We start from the raw sequence: 12,879 nt of genomic DNA, 5'->3' as shown, positions 1-12,879 counted from the left end.
AAACTACTCCCTAGTTTTCTATCTTTTCAATGCTTTTCAAGTACTCTAACTTGTCAAGCAAATCTACTACCTAGATTGTAAACAAACTCTTGAATACAATCTTACAACGTTAACACTCAACTCGCAGCACTCAAAAGATTTTAACAAAACTCTCTCAACTCTCTTGATCGTGTTTTGAAGCTCTCTCTTTGTAGGTGCGCAAGTTTTTCTGATCGAAATAGCCTTCTATTTATAGACCAGAAATTCTGCCAATCCTTGTAGAAATCAACTTTGTATTTGTCTTCTACAAATCCTTGTTGACTTCTACTAACTCTTTTTCTCGAAACCTTATTGTACTCAAATTTGTTTTTAGTAGTTTTCCTTAACCAAGTAAAACTACTATAAACACAACCATACACATAAGTTTCCATACGTACGCCGCCACTAGCATACCTGCTGCAATATTTCACAGGAACACGTTGCACTACCTGTTCAATACACTTTTGCCATATTCAAAATTTCAAGATTTAACAAATGTCATTTCATTCGGGAGAAGATTCAGGGAAACTTGATTTTCACTGGCTTTCTGAAGGTTGAAGAGCAACTAGCTGATTTGTTCACAAAAGCGTTGAATGGAGCTCGAGTTAACTACATACGTTCAAGCTGGGCATGATCAATATCTATACTTCTGCTTGAGATGGAGTGTTACAGAATATTATATATTTGAAAATCATATGACGATAAATTAGACGACAAATAAACTCATATTAAAAACATATTATTAATATAGTTTGATCAAGCGAACAACATATTATAAAACTAATATTGAAAAACATAAATATATTTTATAAAAAATCTCTCCATAAACAAGACTCTCAAAATTATTACAATTGTGGATGCTATTGTATTCTTGATATGAGAAGATGAGTTTTCAATTTATAGATTTCAAGTTTCTCCTCTAAGGAAGTAATAGACCAAATATGGAAGAAAAATATATTTTCCTGCATGAAAAGTAAAAATATTTATGGTAACATTTTATATTTTCTTTTAGGAATAAATAAATTTCAAATAAGGTAAGAAAATCAGGACAAAATCCTAACAAGTTCTTCCATTCCCATATTTCAAATAACATTATGGTACAGAGTAAATAGTATTGTACTTAATTTGCTAAACTAGTTGTTTTGTGTGACGAAATCACAAGATAAGTATCCCGGTAAATGTTGGGCTTCTTAATATCAAGCTATAATGCACACTTTCTTGTTTAAGCAGGGCTAACCATTTTAATGTGCTATTACTCTGCGTGAGCTCTTAGTTAGGATAGTTTGAGAATTGAAAAAAAAATACAGTATCTTCTTTGTGCTAAAATTAGTAGGGACTAGGGGAAAATATTTTGTTCTAAATTTTTGGCTATTTATAAAGTAAGGAAAAGTTTTATGCATTTTTCTCTCGTAAGTCTAAGTGCCACAACAACTTTAAGATGAAGAGGAATCTTTCAAATGCATTATGAGTATTTTTATGAGGAACCAAAGCCACATAATAATCAATCCGAATCTGTAATTATAAGGAAATTACTGATATAAATACAATGTCTCTTGGCAAAAACAGTTGGGTTCACGTGAATCCGTGGATTATAATATCGATATGCCTCTGCTTGTTACCTCCATCATAAGCATATTACTCTATACGGGTTCTAGGGCTTGATTAATAAGATATCAAAGGGGCTCGACAAAATATAATAGGCTACTACTTTAGGCTTATGCTGCTTCTTCAAGATGTGCTCCTTCTTTCTAAAATCAACGAACAACAGTATATGTATTAAGTCATGTTCGAATTAACATGGACTATTAATTCCTAGCTATCTTTGAATTCATAGACATCACTAGCTTCTGCCATCACCCCAAAATCATGGTTCACCCTTCCGAGTCATCAGCAGCTTCAGATTTGTCGCCATCATTAGCTTCAGATTTGTCACTTTCAGTAGTGCCTTCACTAGCATTTTTTTCTTGGGAGCAGAGAATAATAAGGTTTCCAATTGAAAATACTGTACAAGAAAGTTGGTTCAATTGACAAACATAAATATGTATCTGAATATTACTATTACTATAAAGTTAAGATAGAAAGAGAGCACTAGATTTAATTAGTTATACAGTTAGTGGAGCAAGCCAAACCTTAGAATTGCCCAGCTTAGGCAGTCTTTCAAGCTGCAGCTCTTCCAAGAGGAGAAATAAGGGCTCATTATTCATGATTTCTTCTCCTTGTTGTTCCTCTTGTGTGATCACTTTTTCCATTGACACACAGTTTTCTATCAATAGTATTCGTAGATTCCGAGCACCTCTGGTCACTGATGGAGAGATTAAGTTTCTCAATTTTCTACAATTCTTTACATCCAATGTTTCAAGTTTGCTGAAGTAGGCAATTGGAAGTTGGTGAGAGCATAGAGAACTTATGTTAGAATTATAGATGTCTAGCTCTTTCAGGTTGAGACAAGAAACCTGCAAATGTTCATGTATCAAACTTGGAGCTAGGTAACCAGTCTAATCCGTCCATAATTTTATGGATTCAACTCAAGATAATTTGAATTGAGTTCAAACTTAATTTATTCAAGCCTTAATACATTTCAAATTAAGGTTATAAAAGTTAAATAACAATCTGTTAAAAGTTATTGAGATTAAATATGTTAAATTGGGTGGGTCATAACCAAACTCGATTTTTATAGCCTATTTGAGCTCAACTCATATGACCCCAAAGTAAACTTGAGGGGGTCATTAAAAAAAAGTCTTAAATTTGTTCTTACTTATTTCTTCCTTTTCCATATCTATTTATTTTCGCACTACAAAAATGAAATAAGATAAAGAAATTCAAATAATGATAAACAAATAGAAAAATATTTAAAAACTAAAATTAGCCCTGTGAATAACAATTGAAAAAGTAAGCTAGTTTCACGATAAGAAGCAAACCTTTTCATGAAAAAGAGGATTTGAGATAGTGATGGAGTTGTTGGCTGTAGGCCAGAAATTTTGGAACTTCGGTAACTCATCGAAGATCATTTTCCGTAACTGAGGGAACTTAATGGCCTCAACATTGTCACTACAAAAGTGAGTCAGGCATTTCAGATATTGAAGCTTCAACTCATTTAAATTGGGGAACTTGATTATTTCATGTCTCCTCCCAGAGCTCTTCAATAAATGTGTCACTAAATCACATCTAGCAAGGTGGAGACATTTCACATTCTGAAGTTTATTTTGTTGCAACTCAGTCAACACATTATTAGAGCCCTTTCCGGTGGAATGTATGAATTCGCTCTCCTTCAACAGGTGGCAGATCCAATTACCCAATGGCCTAGTCTCCATGACCTCTAAAGTAATATTCCTGTCGTAATCATCCATGATTGAAGTCCACATGTCACTCACTGTAAGATTGTACCGTATCAACTTAGAGGAAAGGCTCAAGTTACTGTAGATAACATCTTTGGCACATTTACTTAATATCAGTGCGGTCAATCTCGATAAGGATTTCAGTTCACTCAAGGTGGAGTAACTACAATATTCTACTACAACCATATGTAGTTCTTCCGACTGAACTAGACTTGATAAGACACCTGCTGAAATCCTTTCAATTGTTTTACACTCTTCCGCAACTCCAACATAATTAGATTGGTTAATTTTCCAATCTCCACTGGCACCTCCACTAACCAAGAATCTCTTATGCTGAGAATTTCTAAAGTGACAAGATTCCCAATAATGGATATGTCACCCAACACTAGATTACTCAGACACAACGTCCTCAAACTTTACAACCTCCGAATGGATGCCGGCAAAGGCAGAACGGGGTATTGCCTAAATACACTCAGGCTGAAGACATTGAGTTTATCCATTCCATCAAAAAAATCGTCCTGTAACTTGAACGAATATTCATCAACCCGGAGTTTCAATATTAAAAACATCAGTTGTGGCAAAATATTGATCTAGGATGCTCATCAAATTTATTTGCAACTATTGACATGTGAGTGAAATGCTCATAAAAAGTTCTTCTTGGGAACTCATCTGAGTTAACATGGTGACTTACCATAAAGTTATGCTCTCCTTCAGACGGGATACTTATAGCCACATTACGGACCACATCATGCATTTTCACATAGTTTTTGTCTGAACCTTGGGCTAACAAGAAACAATCATTCAATGTTTCCAACAGAAGACACACCGTATTTCTTGCTTGTTCTAACTTTCCGATGTCTGAAAAGATGCAAAGCCCCCTTCCATATCGTAGTAATTCATCAGGACAGACATTACTATCTTCCTCAAACAAGGAACAAAGCAAAAAGAGGTTCTTCGCTTCATTACATTCCAAGAAATCATAGCTTAGACTTAGAGGTTTATACAACTCTTTGGTCACTTCAGGATTAATTCTTGTTTCAGCACTTCTTAATTGTTCAAGGTCACAATCCCACGAAGGCTTGGTTTTAAGATTTTTTAGTGCTCCTGCAACTGTAATAATTACTAGCGGCATCCCCTTGCATTCTCTTTCAACCTCTTTTGCAATGTCAAGTAGAGAAGGATTGTCGACAAAAATACCGACTTTCTGCTTGAAAAAGATCCAAGCTTCCTCTTCGGATAACATCCCAATTTTCATGATCTTCTGTGCTCCCATTGCTTCACAAACAGATCGGAAACGCGTTGTGAATATCACTTTGCATTGATGTTTGTAGTTGCTTCCACTTGGAATTCCAAGTCTCTTTAGATCTAGAGCCTTCCATACATCATCCCAGATTATAAGAATGCGACTGTTCTGATCCACTAACCTTGTACACAACCGGTCTCCACGACTCAACAACATCATTGAACATCCTTTCTTGCTTCGCCTTCTGTCTGATTTTGTTAGCCAGTGTTGTCTTACCAACACCACCCATACCACATATCCCAATCATAGTGGCCCGTCATCTTTCAAAGCTGCCATGACCTCATCCTCTTGGAATTTTCTAGAGTCAAACACCTCACCACTGTTACTAGGTATAGCAACATGACTTTGAACTGGACGTTCAAAGGAGAAAGCATTTAGATTGGTGCCTTCACTTTAAAGTTGAATCAACTCCAGTGTAATTTTCTTAGCTCTCCTGCTCAGCGAGTAACGTGACTTCAGGTTTGGACACCAACAGTAAAATCAACCCCTTTCAACCTCAGTTGTACCTTGCCTTACAGTTTCCACATGTTCAGTAGTGGTATCAACACTAGTTAACCAAGATTCGCCATTGTGTGGAATGCGTTGTAAGTTTCTCCGGGCAACTTCCGCTCTTTCCTGGACCTTTCTTTTGATATTCTTCAGAGTCTCACATTCTTTATGCATACATCTAATGTTGCTCTTGTAGTAAAATAAATACCCAATCCCTCGAGCAATTGGCTGCATCAAGAAGTCCGTTACCTTTGCCACAACAATATATAACAACTCCATATCTGATTAATTAATTAATTCTGAACTCTGCTATATATATAGACAGAGAGACTAGTTTTCTGTTAAAGGAAAGCGTAACAAACAGATCAATAATGAAGAATTTGTATTATGACAATGAAAACTAAAAAAGAAGTGGGGTCATTATTAAAGTAGGAATGTTTGGTTACATAACATTTCAAAAAATTTGATTCCATATGGCAAACAAAGAAATGTAGATAAAAAGTAAAAGTATATGTTTGCTTTTGGAATATTCTCTGCAATTGATCAAGTGAGTCATGTTGAAGCCCTTGTTCCCTACTATTGAAGTGAAAACAACTTTTTGCTATTTTTCAAATTCTCAGAAATTTTGAAATTCTACTTGAAGTTAAATTTTAGTGTGAGTTTTATGGTCAAACGTGTTTTTCGGAGTTGAATTCCCAAAAAAAAGTGAAAAAAATTCATGGTCTAAACATCTCCTATTCTCACTTTTCTGTATTTTCATTCCTCTGTTTTTTACCCTTTTTTAGTTAATATTATTTTTATGGATAACAATATTAATATATGTCTAATTCTGAGGTAGAGATAAAGTTTGTGTATTCTATACCCTCATTAGATTCACCGTGTGGACTACACCGGAGTTATTGATTTCAACTAGATTTATCCTCAATAATTGTAATATAGAAATAATTTTACAATCTTAGAATATCATATTCAACAATATACAATTAGTAAAGCACCCAATTCAGGTGCTTAATTAAAGGTGAATACATTTTCTAAGCCGTAGTCCTTTTTAACCTGTTGTTAATTGGGCTTGGGTCCCAAATCAACCTTTATGAGCTACATTCCTGTTCTATTGCTTCTTCTCCGCCCAATAAATAATTGTTTATGTAACATTGGGTTGGAGCTTGTTCATAACACAAAAGCTATTGGGTTCACGTGAACTGGAAACAAGTACTTGTTACTTCCCTAGCTTCCGAATGTAATTAAGACGAGTTTATAAATATGTGAATTATTGATTATTCAAAGGCTATTTGAGTTGAAATAGATCGACTAAAATGAGATAGAATGCGGATGATAATAAATCATCCCGCGCTCAATTCTCACTAATACTTAATTCCTTTATTTTGTTCTTTTATGTTTTTAAGTCTTAACAAAATTATTACTTTTCTTTATTATGACTATACATAACATATTAAATAAATAAATGTCATTTTAAAAAATATTTTAATAAGATTACTCGTGAATTAATTTGAGCCACATATGAATTCATTTTTTTATGAACTGAAATGAGTTGGTGAAATAAAATTGAGCTAATAGATGGATAAATTTTGATCCATCCAAACTTGAATGAATTCGGTGGATTGAATGGCTTGAGATTTATTTTGACACCACTACTTTAAAATTTTGATTGAAGTTCTTTTGATTGAAATGAGTTCAAGTCATATGCACGCCCTTTCCTCTGATCTACCTTTTACAACAAATGCAACAATGACAACATTTTCAATATAACAAAAGATGAATTCTCTTTGTAGTTCATCACTTTCCAATAAGTTCTTGATAATATAACAACATTCATCAATATGTAAGTCTAAAAAATGAACGTAAAACATCTAAAATTCTATCGAACATGAAATTGAGGTCTACTACATTTTTCCACATACAAAAAAGGTTCAACAATTTATTGTCTTTGGTATTACAATACATATCTAATCTCTTCACCAAATTTCTTTAAGTGGTATATGCCATTTGTTCTTTTGTATAGAGAATTAGTTTTAATGTATAACTTTTTGGCATTATTAGGGTCTTTCAATCATTTCAATAGTAGGACGACTTAACAATATTTTTTGCCAAACACATCAGTTTTTTACTATCGATTTCATTACCTCTATTCATAATTGTAACAGTTTATGTATAGAATTAATTTTTACACTTAAATTTACATATTATTAATTTAATTAAGATAATCCAAAAGGTAACTTTGTACGATTTTGAAGTTGAATGATCGTACATTAGTTGATCTGCACTTCATCCTGCCCGATCGATCTTTCACTGGTCAGAATTAAAAGAAAACTTATAAAAGGATAATTACACAAATAAATTCTTTTAATTACCATAAAATGATGTAATATTCCGAATGCGATAGGTGATGTGGAAAATAGTTTAAATTCTTTTTTAACTTAAGTCAGAAGTTTGTAATTAAAATCATGCAAGGTAGATAAGAACTTTTGAAAGAAATTATTTGACTACCAATATTGAATTATATTATATAAGATGAAATAAAGATAGTATATAATATATTTTACTATAAACAATTCATATTCGGTGTATGAGTGTTTTGATTTGTTTAATCCTTCAAAACATCTTCTTTTTTTTTTTAAATTGGCTTATTAATTAATAAAAATAAATATGTAAACTAGATAATACCATTCTAGGGAATTTTTATTAAGAAATACATTTAAGGACAAATATAGATTAAGAAAAACTATTGAGTCTACAAGAAATGAGAACACTATTTGAATTGCATAAAAAAATACAAAAGAAATATTAAATCATATAAAATGAAACAAATATTGTACAAACTTTATTTTAATAAAAATAATTCATATTCATTCATAAAATCTGTGACGATATTTCATCCTTCAAAGCATAATTTTTTTTCTTATAGAAAAGGCATATTAATTAAGAGAAATAAATATATTAATATTGACTAGATACATTCAGACAAATATAATCTTGACCTACATTTTAGAATGAATATTTATTATTTTCTCTTTCTATCTTCGATGCTAATTAGGAAAAACTGTTAATTCAACTATATATAAAGGAAAAAGAAATACTATTTTGATTATCTATCAAGTTTGACCATACAAGGTAACTTTGTTGAAATTTTAGTAACAAAAGTCAAATATGACTTTGATTTTTGTTCAAGGTACTTTTCCACTATAAATACAACTTTATGCTTTCAGACAATTTCAAACTATAACATAAAGATTTTAAGATTCATTTTCTTATCTTTCCTTGTATTAGCAAGAGCTTTTTCTTCTTTTTGACAAATTTTTCGTTAAGAGGAAAAAGAAAATTGTACTTGCAATCGACAACATGTCAATCAAATGGTAATGATTTTGAATTCACTAGAAACATAACATTTTTGAATGATTTTGATGTGTATGTTTAAGTGTACAATTTATTACTTTGTTTGTTGTTAGGGTTTTGTGTTGGCAGCCAAATGCAGGTACAACAATCAATAGTCAAATACTGATAGAAGTATCTAAATATGTTGAGAGCATTAATGGTGTTAAAGAAGGAGGATGGAAAAATACCTTTTGCTTCTATAAGCCCATGCTCAAAGGTATTTCATCATTACTTAATAAATCATGTCTGTAAACGCAATATAAGAGATGAGATTCTTTTTTTTTCTCCTTTTGATGAATTATAAAGATTGGACTTGGGAAGTTTTTCTCCTTTGTAAGATAATGTATTAAAAAATGAAGAAGTATTGAAATTTTTTGGATAAAGAATAGATCTTAATGTAAGATAATCTATACGATATTTGATTGTTGATGATTTTTTTTCTTTTACTAGAATAAGCAAATGCATCAGAATTTCCCCAACATTTTTTGGGGGCTTCACTTCAAGAACAACCCGACAAGTTTTACATGGCACTTAGTAGGCAAAGACTGATTGTGGAAGCAGAATCATCAATGCAAACGATAATGGAGAACTTACAATCTTACAGAATAAAGTTTGCACTTAATTGTGAGGTTTGTATTATATTGAGATCCGCAAATTATTGTTCGTATTGAGGATGATATACTTATATAGCACCATCAAAATCTTGTCTTCATAAATACTCATTAAAATATTTGTATGATATAGGGGTTTCAGTATCGACTTGGTGACTTCCGAGTGCTAGTAGGCAAAGTTGTTCCAATAAATTCTGAGAACTTGAGGGGAATAGTTATGGAGGTATGCAAATACTTTAGAGATTTTATTCTTAGTTGAAGCTTTTTATAATGTAGTTAAACGTTTTTTAAAAATTTAAAGAAATAGTTATGTTGTAAAATATTATGTTTTTTTACACTTCATGGAGAGGAATTCAATTATTGTACTTTACCTAATTAAAAAAATAATTATTTTTATGAGAATGCTTGCCTCATAAGATGTTTGTTTTTTTGTAGATGGAGTATCTTTCGATTTCCTCATGGAAAACATCACATCTGATTATGAGTGAATTCTTCGAGATATTGAAGTAAACTCTTGGGAAAAAATCATTAACAGGTCATTTTGTGCATCTGAACAAAAATTTTCAGAGTTTGGCCTCTCTGATCAATACACTTCACGACATACTGTTGTACAATATGCTAGCATCTTGGCTCAAATGTCAACAACGGCTCAATAAGCCCAACCAACAAGAAATTAGAATATTTGTTGAGTTTATAAGATTTTTCCTTAGCTTCATAAATGAGTTCGTTATTTTCATAAATAAATTGGGAATATGCACATCAATAGTAAGCAATCTTGAAGCTACTATATGATTTCAGATCAATGTAAATCCTTTTCCTTTTTAGTTGGTGATATGGAAATTAAGTGATTTCTTTTGTTTGAAGAATTGTTCTTTAAGATTATATGGGCTTTTAAGCTTTGGAGATTAAACTTTTTTGCTCAAAAAGAAATATGGTATATATGTTAATATTATTTATAAAGGAAAATAAAGCATGTAGATAATTTATTTAGAGAGAAATTTTGTTAGTTCAATTGTTTGGCTACATAAACTTTTATCATGACTCCACATAATCTCATTTTTCCATTTATTTCATTTTTTTTTGTGAAAAGCAAATCACCACCAGTATAATGTTTCAAGTTATAAAGCACCATTGTAACCTCGTATTCCTGATCAACCCAAGTATCATGTTACAAGTTATAAAACACCATTGTAACCCAACCCATATTCCTAATCACCACATGTATAATGTTACAAGGCCTTTTCCTAGAGGATAGGTAATATGAAGCTAGACGATGCAAATCTAGGTCACGATCATTTTTGAACTCAAAGTGTATATTTATCAAAACATATAGTAGAAGTTGAAACCAATAAGTATAATATAAGTTTGCACCAAACATCGAGTTCAGTAAGTATTCTATATGATAGAATGTGTAACGATATTTGCCTTCGAATGAGCTTGTACAAAGTGTGGTTATCAATGGTTATCGTGATAACAAAGGTGTTTGGTGATTGATAACGATAACGGTGATGGTTAGTGATTGTGGATAGAGTGGTAAATTATCTAGACAAGATATTAATACTTTGTTCAACACTTAATGATTAATTAAATGCTTAAATCTTAATGATAACATATGCACTTGATGACCTAAGGTCTAAATCATTCAGAGTCAAGTTGCAAAATCGGTCATTTCACTTTACATGGTGATGAGTATGAGATTTAAAAATATAGAAGACAAATCGATATTGACGAGATAAACTCAGTGTTAGATGTTATTTGGTGAAATGCAAACAATAGCTTGTGTTCTACAAAAGGAAAATCAAATAATTATGTAACACAAAGATATGTACAAAGTCTCAAGTGCACAAAAAATTTCATATTCATAGTGAAATTTCAGGAAGATGCTTCGCGTCATTGTGATGAAAGAAGTGATTAATGGTCGTGGTTGGTGAGTGTGACAATGAATATTATCCACAAAAGAATACATCTTAATGATTCTAAGACTTTGTTCAAGATCTTAATAATTAAAGACCTGTTCAGACTAATTAAATGCTTAAAGCTTATAATAAAATCTGATAGGTAAAATAGTCTCACTTCCATCTCCCTTTAAAGGAATTCAAATTAGTGAGAATCAGAAAACCCCATTTATTATAATATGCATGCTGAAAAAATTGCTAATATAGAAGTCTATAGCATAATATTTCGTTGGAAACTAGACAATACAAGTCGAAAGAATAGACTGTTTGCCGATAATAAAGCAGAGAATTAAGGTACTAATAGCTCTGGGACTATTATTATGCACGTCAAAAAGTGTCTACTGATTAGTCTTTAAGTCTGTTCTGATATAGGTAGTTCACTTCTTTTAAGCCATAATTTCAGTAGCCACACACTTGTTATTTATTGGGTGGAGTTTGAAGCTTCTCGCTTCTGATGCATCCTAGCTGAGTCATAGCCTCCTCCAACTCCCATTTAGTCTTTCACTTTCCAAAATTGGGAAGGTGTGACTTCCATCTAAGTTGAATGTCTTTGAGCGTCATATCTCTATTCAACTTTTCACCACAACAAACAATATTCACCTGCACAAAATGATATAAAGACAATTCAATGGCAAAGCAGTACTCTAGTGATATTTTCAACATAACTTCATGTAGTATAAAATAAAAATTTGTTTCACTGTCCTAGCTATTTATATTTGTTGGTCTTTTAATCCGAGAGATCATCAATTGTTTAAGTTCCTTTATCTTTGTTAAGTAAGAATTAATATATTTATTCAAATAAGAGGGAAAATTTTAAAAATTCCTAATTCTTAAATTTTATATAACTAACTAGTTCAAAGAAATGAAGAATTTAGCTTATAAAATTATCACCTCAGCATGATCATTCAAATTTAGCTTTTGTGCAATGAACTTCTTTCGACTAAAGTTACAGTAATGCTACTAGCGCTGCAAATGATGCCAAGTTAGCTCAGTAGCAAGTTGAGGCCAAGTTAGGGATTATTTCATTACAAAAATATTTGACTAAATTGTTTCTACATGGTTTAAACCCTCTCATAACCATTTGGAAAGGAAATAGTTGCATTTCAATATCATGATATCGAGTAGCTCTTGTACCGCGAACAAACTAGATAGGTTTTGATTGTCTATTCCTAGGGTACCTTTATATTTATACCTATTATTATCGTGTAATTATAGATTCCTATATAGTTTGCAAGCATCTTTAATTGTTACTCTTTCATAAAACAAGGTTAGGGTCCTCATGTTTCATAATTTTTGCAAATCTTATTGGGGTAATTATTTGACTTAGTTGATGATAAATTAGAAAAAAATTAAGGTTAGAGTAAAAGTGCATCACTGAAATTTATATTTTTGAACCAAAGAACTTCTAACCATACTCAATAGGTTTCATTGAACAGTATTATACATAATATTGCTAGCACCAAGAAATGTGCTAAATGATTGAATGATCCGCATCCAAGGGCGTGAATACTAAGGTTGAAATCCCGGCGAGAAAAAAGTATAAGTTGAACCTTGGATGGTAAAATTACCCAGTAACTATGCTGGTGAGAGATAGAAGGTATTTTGTGGAATATTTAAAGTGTGCACAAACTAATCCTAACACAAATATTTTTTTATTTTGTTAAGAAAAATGAACTATGTAGAAAATCTCAAAACTAACCCGAGTTTATCTGTCGCTTGAACAAAAAAGGAAAAAATAATTTTTATATATATAAGAGAAGATCAAATCTGACCTATGT

The 12,879-nt window shown here is 31.7% G+C and overlaps 2 pseudogenes; one reads left to right on the top strand and one right to left on the bottom strand.

Moving 5' to 3' along the window:
- Positions 1-1,889: 1,889 nt before the first annotated feature.
- On the bottom strand, positions 1,890-5,424 carry LOC107001531 (annotated as a pseudogene).
- Positions 5,425-8,502: 3,078 nt separating this feature from the next.
- On the top strand, positions 8,503-9,823 carry LOC107001530 (annotated as a pseudogene).
- Positions 9,824-12,879: the final 3,056 nt, after the last annotated feature.

The sequence above is a fragment of the Solanum pennellii genome, chromosome 10 (assembly GCF_001406875.1).
Source record: "Solanum pennellii chromosome 10, SPENNV200".
In the NCBI taxonomy this organism is placed as follows: Eukaryota; Viridiplantae; Streptophyta; class Magnoliopsida; order Solanales; family Solanaceae; genus Solanum; species Solanum pennellii.
Note: the sequence above shows the minus strand (reverse complement) of the source record. Positions and strands in the feature narration are given on the sequence as shown.